At 40.2% G+C, this 10,102-nt stretch overlaps 1 long non-coding RNA gene across 1 annotated transcript; it reads right to left on the reverse strand.

The window, feature by feature from the left end:
• Positions 1 to 1,701: 1,701 nt before the first annotated feature.
• On the reverse strand, positions 1,702 to 2,071 carry LOC109969941 (uncharacterized). The gene is made up of 2 exons (XR_002276341.1): positions 1,990 to 2,071; positions 1,702 to 1,837 (listed from the first exon to the last, which is right to left on the reverse strand). It is a non-coding gene; the product is annotated as an uncharacterized LOC109969941 (long non-coding RNA).
• Positions 2,072 to 10,102: the final 8,031 nt, after the last annotated feature.

The raw sequence follows: 10,102 nt of genomic DNA on the forward strand, positions 1-10,102 counted from the left end.
CCGATAATCCATACACAGAAGGCAGTCCATAGCAAGAGGGCAAGGCAGAACACAATGGTCAGAATACATTTTTATTCCTATTTATCTTGTTCACAATGAGCATTCCTTTGTCTGTCTGCATTGTTTAATGCCTGTTTATACTGCTTATTTTGCATTGTTTGTTGCTTGTTAATACTGTTTATTTTGTCATACTACACAGCCTTTTGTTGGTTTACTGTTTACTTGCCCCTTGCATGGGGATATGTACATGCACATTGAGAGCTGTACCAAAGTCATCTCTCCTCATGTCCAACACACCTGGCCAATAAAGCAAATTCTGATTCTGATTCTGATGACCTAAAGATCAAAAAATGAGTTGAATGTATGTTCTAGTATTTCAATGCAGAAGTAACTTGGTTTATACACATCTCGCAAACTCGCTCGCAAATCTGTTTTTCTACTAAAATAAAGTATTATGTGATAGTTCAAGGATCTTCTTGAATGTGCATAAAATTCAAGCCAATGTGCATAAAATTCAAGCCAATGTGCATTCATGTCAGCTTGCCTGACATCCACCAGTGCCCCCATCATACTGGCAAAATGTCATACTGCCTTGTTTATTATGTATGTTTTCAATAAAGCTTATTAAAAAAAGTGCCACTATAAAAGCAGAATTTTTCAACTGCACCTGGTTTTGTGGATATATCTTTCCCCCTGCTGCTGTACTGTGACCAAAGGATGTGAAATAAAATACAGGGTCAGACAGTTGAACAGCTGAAATGCTATATCTAAATAAATAAATAAATAAATACATTTCTTATGCATTTTGACAATTCCTCTCATATAACAAGTTTTATGAACTTTTTACATAATGTAGATACTTTCCATCCATAATCCATAATAGTTCTTCTTAAGCACAACATTGTTACCCTCTGATTTCCTAGCATCTTGTCTTGTTCTCATGTACTCACATATTTATCTTAGTATGGGTATGTAATGTGAAAAAAACAAAGGAGTAATATGAATATTTACCACATCTCAATGATAACCTTGTATTGACCCACAAATTTGCAGGAACTAAGCAAAATACTACAAATGATACTGTGATGATGACATTGGTGGAGAAAAGATTCTTTGTCAGAACTGAAACATGGAAAAGCTCTTTCACAATATATTGTACAATGGTGTTACTTGATACATCTGCTGATATAGATGAAGAGCTTGCTAGCATCATTAGCCTGTTTGCTGTAAACCACAAGCATCCAGATGTACTATGTATATGCATTAATGGCTGCTGTGGAAGCTGTGCTGCATTAATAGAGCTCCCCAAAGTAATTCAGTAGTCATTATGCAGAGGTCCTCTCTGATGTCGTGCAAATTGCCAGTTGCTTAAGCTAAGTAATTTTTACCTGAGGCAGGCAGACAGTGTTTAAAAAACATTTAAAAGTAAATTACTTTGGGTGAAGAGGAGGCTATTGCTGGGCAGAGGCACACTGACACTCCCATTGCAATCTCAAAGCACTGCCAAGGCAGTGGCAGAGGAGCAGGCTTGCGACAAGCATTCAGTTGGTCCCATGACATTTTCCAACAGAGGATGGAATGAAAGGAAAGTTTAGCGCTATTTAGATTATTCAAGCACTGTGTGAAATAAATGTTTGACTTGCTGTTGGCATTTTAAGCTGCTTCCTTACGTTTCAAAGAGAGGAAAGTAAATCATGATCCCTGTGCTGTCCTCGATACACGCCTACTTTCGTGACACTAGACAGCCAGCGAACAAATAAAAGGGTTGATGCTCCACACAAGGCTTTCTTTTCTTTTCAAATGGAGTTTATCCTTATCATTCCTTATTATATTGTAACTGTAAACAGAATCATGCAAAAAACAAATTAGCATACATGACGTTGCTACGTGAAACATCAAAACAACTGCAATTAGCACACGGAAACACAACACGTAAAATGACAGCAATTACTATAACAGAAAAAGCTTACTTAATACAGCACTACTTACAAAGACATAGAATTCCACAAGCACAAGCACTAGGAGAAGAATAATGAGTCTAAGAAAAGTTTGGAAATACCGAGAAACTGTTCAAGCATTCAGTTGGTCCCATGACATTTTCCAACAGAGGATGGAATGAAAGGAAAGTTTAGCGCTATTTAGATTATTCAAGCACTGTGTGAAATAAATGTTTGACTTGCTGTTGGCATTTTAAGCTGCTTCCTTACGTTTCAAAGAGAGGAAAGTAAATCATGATCCCTCTACCATTGTACAATTGTCAAGGGTCAACTTCTGTACTGTTTTCTTTATGGAGTTTTTTTTTTCTTTGAAACATTTTCTATTTTGATAGGAAATGATACTTTAGAACACCACTTGTAAAGGATAAAAAGACTACACACCAGCTGTATTACAACATAATATTTAACTGTAGAAAATATGCTCATTTATTGAACACAGTATTTATAATTTGTCTAAAATATATAATTGATAGGAAAAAAACTGAAGCATGTACCTGCAGTCCAGACTAGATGCTATTTGTACACTGAAAATGTCTAATCTACAAAAAAGAAAGTGTTCATAGGATGTCTTAGTAGTCACCATGCACCTCTGACATGCCAAGAAATAAAAGTCATACTTGATTTACCTGACAGGGGCTCTTTGAGTTCTCCTTGACTGCTGCCTCTGCAGTGAGATGCCACATTGAAATGTTTTACCTCCCCTCCCTTGAACCCTGCACCCTCGTTTTTTCCAAGAGATCTCCTCTCTATTCGCATGGTGTCTCAGCATCTGGCAGTTGTTCGGCTTGGCTTGATGCTCAATCTTATTACAGGGTGGAAGGTGGTTCAGAAGGTTTGCAATGACACTGACAGACCAACCACTTACTTTTTTTCTTGATACAAACCTGACTGCACACTTCACATACCCACAAACACACACAGCTAACATGCCACATATGTCAAGTCAAGCTGACATTTCCTCAAGGTTGTTTATAATTGCTGATTACTTGCATATCGGAGAATTGTTTTTGGCATGTTGCAGAAACGCCTGTGAATCCTAGCATATCAGTCATTTGTAATACAATTCAAATCTATTACATCTCAACCCTGTGGCTCCTGGGCCTGTGACCTTGGATATATGCTTCTCCCAAGGCTCCTTTTCAAAACAAGTACTGTTGACTTGTTGGTCATTTGATTTGTTGGGGGCTTTTGCCTTGAATGTGAATGTGGACTGAAATGCTGGCAGTGTTATTCAAGGTTATTGTTTGTCTTTGGGCTTTTTATTTATCTCCCAGATTTAAGCCAGTTATAAAAGAAGCATAATAGCTATGTCATTCCACCTAGAGTAATTCCACCTAGAGTAATACAGCACATTAGCACATTAACTATTGCCAAAGCTCAGGGGTATTAGTAATCAATGGATACATTGAAAAGAAAGCCAAGACTATGGTAAATAATGAGGCATTGTGAAGAGAGCTATAAGCTGCAAATACAGCCAGTGAAGGCAGCAAGGCCTTGCTGCAGTGACAGTCCACTCACATTTCTGCCCCCATGGCTATTCTATACATTTAGCCCCTGATGCTTTAATCCACCACCTTCCTATCACTCAAGATCCAGCAATGGGTTGTCCTGCTATAATTGTGTTTTATCGATTCTGGCTCTATTCTGACGCCTAGATATCTGCTGTAAATGGAGCTGCACAGACACAGTGAGTTTACCTGTATAAATATTTCAATAAAAAAGGTTTTGGGTATTAGGTTTTCCTAGGTCGACTTTGAGTTCCTGATCCCCCCCTGCCATCCCACGCCTCTCCCACACCAGTGTCAGAGCTATTGATAGTGCCAAGAGAAGAAATACACCAGCTTAGTGATGATGTGTTATTGAATTTTTCTCTAAATATATTTCACATCCCAGGCTCAATGCTTAAATGACAGACAGATAGAGCACTATGCTGATTCTGGCGCCGAGTACAAAGGTCCTAAACAGGAATAATGTGATGAAATCTGTTCCCAAACAGCTCTGAATTTAATAGCACAGTCCCAGTAGGTTTGTAAGAGAGGTGCAATGGCTGGCTGCCTTTGAACTACAAGTCGTCTGTTTCTCAAATGACCATTGAGATGGACAACAAAGCAAATCATCCTCCCCTTGTCCTCTCCAGACATGAATTATAAAGGCTCTCTCCTCTCCCCCCCATTTTCTTTTACACCTTTTATTTTCCCTCGAGTCCTTTTCTTTTTTGGTCTTTAATGCCTTTGGGTAAAATTGAGTGTGCTGCTAGCTGCTTGTCTATGTGCGGGCCTTCCCGTCTGTCAGCTTCTTGGCAGCGCAGGGACTTTGTGGATAAAATGAAGTAAGGAGGTGCTTTTTACCAGGTCCCTAGATTACTTTTGAACACAGAGACACCGTCAATGCTCTCCTCCTCCATGGCCTTCTTCCACTCGCTATCTACATCTTCGGGGCATCTACAAAGTGCCCTCAGCCTGGCGGGAGTGACAGAAAGTAATAAGAAAACAGCTTAAGAGGCAGGTGCTCAGAAGCTTTCATCTTTGTTTATTGTGTGTTTGCCTGTGTGTTTAGTGTGTGTGTCTGCATTGATGTCTCAGGTGATGTCTCAACAATGAAGTGAATGAACTGCAGTGACACCACAGATCATTAATAATGAATTGAAGTTTGTGCTTTCAGATGCTGAGTGGACATCCAGTCAACAACTGAGAGCGCTTTGCCCTAGAAATTCCCTCAACCACAAATGTATTGGTCTAACCGGCCATCAGCTGCTGTCACCTTAGCCCACCCTTACTGACATGATTTTGTGTTGTTTTTTGCCTTGTGCCATTTTTGTTAGCTTTTTTCCTTCCACTCTTTTGTTTTCTTTATGATGGCTACATGACAAAAGTATTTCCTCACTGATAATCATCTGTGATTTACAACAGTGTTTTAGTTGTCGCAGCACATCACCTTGATGTGCACTGTATAACTGCTGCCAAATATCTGTCAAACACCACTCCATTATGTTTATTTTTGTTTGATTTTGTTCTACCTATTTCTGTGGTTGAAAGTGGTTGTGCAGGGAGGCTGATTTTGAAGACTGAAATCTGGCTGGCTTGGACAGAGGTGTAGCTCCACTGTCGGACATGCTGGGGTCAGGGTGTGTAGTCAGGAGGAAAAATAGAACCATAGCAGAAATTAACACCTACGCCCTGAGAGAGTGGAATGCTCTGTACCCTGCTGCATTGGTTAAGAAACTGAGGTTACCATCTGGATGCACAGCACCTGGCCATTAACACACTGGGACAACATAGCAGTGTTTATGTAAATGTGTGTACCTGTATGTGAAACTGAACACCACATTTCCATCTTGACTTCACCTTCCTATAAAGGCATTTCAAAATGGTGAACCTGCCTCACCCACAAGCCCCACTGTGTGTGTCTGTTTGCTCGTTTGTTTGTTTTTATTAGTTTCCTTTATGTGTCTCTCAGATTTTTTTTTCATTATGCTCATTTTGATGCAGCTGACTTGCATGATTCTCCTCTGAGTCGTATTCATGTGGATAATGTTACTCAGGGGTTCCCTTGTATCGATGCGTGCTCTTGAATAGAATTGGTGTCTGGCTAATAGACTATAGGAGTTAATATGGGGTAGGTCCGGTTGTTATTGAGTGCTTCATATTGGTAGGAGTAAAGTGGTGAAGGAAGTAATAGACTTGGTGGTTGCTATCACTCCCTGGGGCTGCAGGAGGCAATCATCTAACTAAATGAGAGTGAGACATAGACAGAGAGAGAGACAGGCTTCCCTCTGGATAGACTATTGATGGCTGACAAATCACTGCTTTTGATGTACATTTCAAAGTGTGCCCTAACATCTACATTCTTTTATTTTTTCACATAGTTATTTATTTGTTTTTTCAGCATTGTGCTGTAGTTTTACTACAAGTTTGGATTATGATCAGAGCTTGTAGAATCAAACTGAACTAGGCCGTTAGGCATAGTGCACCCGCTTCGCCTTGTTGTTAGGCAGAAATATTTAGTGAGAGCATGCTCAAGAACTAATTACCAAGCTGTCTCAGTCATGTGCCCCCACCCTCACTCACCAAGGAAATGAGAGGCTTCGAGCAAAATGTGTGTGGATGGAAGAGACAGCAGGGCTAAAGAGGGACAAGACTGAAGTCATCTTGACATGATAAACAAAGAGACAGAGCTGAATTTATCAGACACGACAGGACTGTGTTGTAAATTGCAACAGCCTCAGCCTATTTACATTAAGTGATTGAAGAAGGTGTCCTTCCCACACACATACTGCAGTCAGCATGATGAGTGTGTGCATATGTGTAGGTGTGTGCATGTGGACAGGCGTTATTGACCATACGCTCACTCAGACAACTGAGTGATAAAATCTACACCAACACAGCCTTGAATAGTATAGCAATGCACTGACCTGAGTGCACTGCAACTTAGGAAAATAACATGTAAAGAGACAAAACATGAAGAAACCTATTCTCACCTATTCAATAATGCATGAACAACATTTAGACAACATTTTAGAATTTGGTAGTTTTATTCACACCAAATTTCTGTATTTAGTTGTGTTATCTGTATTTTTAGTTGATTGTGTTTTTTGTTTGTTTTTTGCAGTACATTGAGCTCTCAGGGACATTATATGGAATAGAATAGAATATGATATAATTAAATAGAATAGAGGCTGCACTGGTTAAGAAAATCTATTCTCTTTACAATACTTAACCAAACAACCCAATAGTGGTCTGACTCTTGGGGATATCTGCTGCACTCAGATTCCACAAGAGTAATGTGAATTGATTAAACCCCCAATGATTTCTCAGCATAGTGTGTATGCTTGTGTGTGGTGTGTATGTGTGTATATACATCACCCCTACAGGCACAACCTGATTGAAGAGACAGTAGAGTGAGAGAGTTGGTGCAGTTCAGGAACAAAGTGCCATTACAAATGTGGAAGATGAATATCACTTGACCAGATGTTATTCCCCAGACCATCTATTCCCCTGTTCGCCTACCATCTCATCTATTATTCATTACTCAATCATTTAACTAAGAGCAGTGATTATTTAAATGTTTAATGCTGCCATAATCAATACAGGCCTGAGCCTTTCAGGTGGACACGGTATTTCTAGCATTAAAGTCCCATCACTTATTGAGTCAATCAGGTTAAATTGCACATTTTTACAGTAATCACCACCATTAAAAAGCTCCTTTTATCAATGGAAGCAGAAACGTGTAGTATGATAATTGTTAATTTCGGCCTTTGCCACTCAGGTTATCGGAGCCGGTGTTCGCATTTTTCTATGATGACAGTGCAACAGGATAATGGTCTGTTCTGAAGCTGGCTGGCTGAAATGGCCCTGTTCAACTCTATTATTGTCTGCCAAGTCAATCAAAGAAGAAAAAGTCAGTTATAAGAAAAAGAAATGTTCCACTCCCACATAATGAGACAGTAAACATTATGGTAGCCTTATGAAAGGGATTTTTCATTTTAATGATAACTGTGTTGAGAAGTCTATCAAAGAGATGTAAAGTGAATTATCTTGATGCATCGACCCACATATCACACACTCTACCATCCATTCTCCCCTCCAATCAAATCAGAAAGCAAATGCAAGGCACAGCTGACATGTGATATTCACATTCACACTGCGCTCACATCGATATAGATGCCATAAACATTCACTTGCTACCTAGATTGGGTGTCAATGTCAAAGCCTGGCTCATAGCACCTTAATCATATCATCCATATGTAAGCAGTGGTGGTATTGTATTCCCTTTGCATCACTTACTCTCCTTGATAATCTGACCTCAATGAAGGAGCCTAGTATGAGGAATGAAATATGGCTTTACAGTATGTCATTGTCCTGGGCTCGCTGGTGGCATGGATTTATCACACAGGATTTATATTTCTCTCCCTGTGCTCTCTGAAGGCTTTGCGGCGGTTGCCATGAACCAGCACTGTGTTAGCTGAACAGGATACTACAAGGGAAATTATGTTGCAGAGCTTGCTGCTGTGAAGGATCAAAATCTGTTGAACTTTGACTTAAAAAATGTTAAGCTTTCAGAAAAAGAAAGCACGAGAGAAAGAAAGAGGAAAAAGGAATTATACAAAAATTATTCAGTTAGGGCATTGTTGGAGGAGCATGAAATGTTGACAGTATATGTTAAATATATGAAATGAGACATTCATTGTTCTCTATGTTTTTGTAATAACAAATCTGGCCCGGAGCCAATCCCGGCCGGCAACTGGGCAAAGGCGGGGTACACCCTGGACAGATCGCCAATCTATCGCAGGGCTACGCTGACATTATATTGCCTAATAAATTATGTTACATTTTAGCATACCTTCTCTCATGCACTTACTGTATCCAGCAAAGATGGAGCATGTGGAGAGTCACCAACTGATGATATGTAGTTTCTCCTTCTTCTGCAGTTGTGGGCACTGTGATTTAGAGTAATGATGATTCCCAGTTTGTGTTGAAGTGGATGGTGTGAGTCAAAAAGCATTGTTGGTTCGTGTGTGTAGGTTTCCGATATACTTCTACCTTCAGGCTTCTGTCCCCTCCCAAGTGGACTGCACAATCCAAAAAAGCCAGACAGTCATCTCTGGCATCCTCACGAGTGAACTTGATGCTGATATCAAGGCGGTGAAGAAGAGACTCCTGAAGGATGACACACAACAGCAGGACTAACCTCACCTCAGACCATGTATGCACTCTGCTGGAACTCTGTTTAAACACGACCTACTTCCAGGTTAGGGGGCACTTCTATAATGTTAGATATTAGTAAGTCAGTTAGGTAATTGTCTAGACATTAATGTGTTAGTAATGCAATTTAGTAAGATTTAAAGTCTGCTCTAGTCTGTTTTGTTTCAAGGTTAGCAGACAGAATGTTGATTCTAAAAAGTGAACCATAGGCACCAATTCCTTTCCCGTATTAACCTTGTGTTAGAATATTATGTCTGAATAAATGAATGAATGCCTTAGCTACACACCATGTGACAACATACACACACATTGAGATTCTTCATTTTGTTATGACTAGGTAAAAATGCAGCTGCTCAAAGCATGTGGAGCACTAGATAAGAGATGGAGTCTTCGGACTGACTTCATCTGAGTAAGGGGTTAGCCCAAAACTTGTATTAGGCTCTGTGTAGCCAGGAACTCCACTTTCCAGCAGCCTGTGTGTGTGTTTCTGGAAGGGGGAGCAACCCGGGTCGTGTTTTGTAATTTTTACTTTTACTCTGTTCTTCTAATCAGCAGATATAAAATAGTTGTCAGTGAACACACTAGGCCTATTTAAATTAATAAACAAATCTAAGAATTATGCTGCAATTTGATTTGAAAATTGATGGCTTTGGCACCAGGCAATGGTGGTATCAAATCTTGGACACTCTGGCGGACAAAAATGAATGCTGCTATCTCACCACCCAGGTACGTGTTTCAGTGACAATGATGAGAATGTGTTGGAAGTAATATTGATACACCAGCATTGTTCATTTTTTCTGTAAACAAAAACATATACCATCAGAATATTCAGATTCATTCATTTTCTACCGCTTAATCCCTGAACGGGGTCACGGGAGGGGCCGAAGCCAATCCCGGCCAGCAATCGGGCGAAGGCGGGGTACACCCTGGACAGGTCGCCAATCCATCACAGGGCTAACACATAAACAAACAACCACACGCACTCCTATGGGCAATTTTAGAGACACCAATCAACCTAAGCTGCATGTCTTTGGACTGTGGGAGGAAGCCGGAGTACCCGGAGAGAACCCACGCAAGCATGGGGAGAACATGCAAACTCCACATAGAAAGGTCCCGGGTGGGGCCCGAACCCGGAACTTTCTCGCTGTGAGGCAACGGTGCTAACCACTGCCCATCAGAATAACTTTATAAAAATGGTATAATCACACACAGTCTACACATAGTGGTTTTAATGAAAATGTTATAGTCAAAGTAGCTAATGTACAAAGAAGAGTTACCACAGCAGTCATGGCAGTGCTTAGAGCCTTCCCTGCTGCCTTTCTACTTGTGCCAAATGTCAAAATACACAGACTTATTTTTCAAAATGGTAAAAGGAGTTGAGAGGATCCAAAACTAAACATGATT

The sequence above is a fragment of the Monopterus albus genome, unplaced genomic scaffold (genome assembly GCF_001952655.1).
Source record: "Monopterus albus unplaced genomic scaffold, M_albus_1.0 scaffold186.1, whole genome shotgun sequence".
Classification (NCBI taxonomy): Eukaryota; Metazoa; Chordata; class Actinopteri; order Synbranchiformes; family Synbranchidae; genus Monopterus; species Monopterus albus.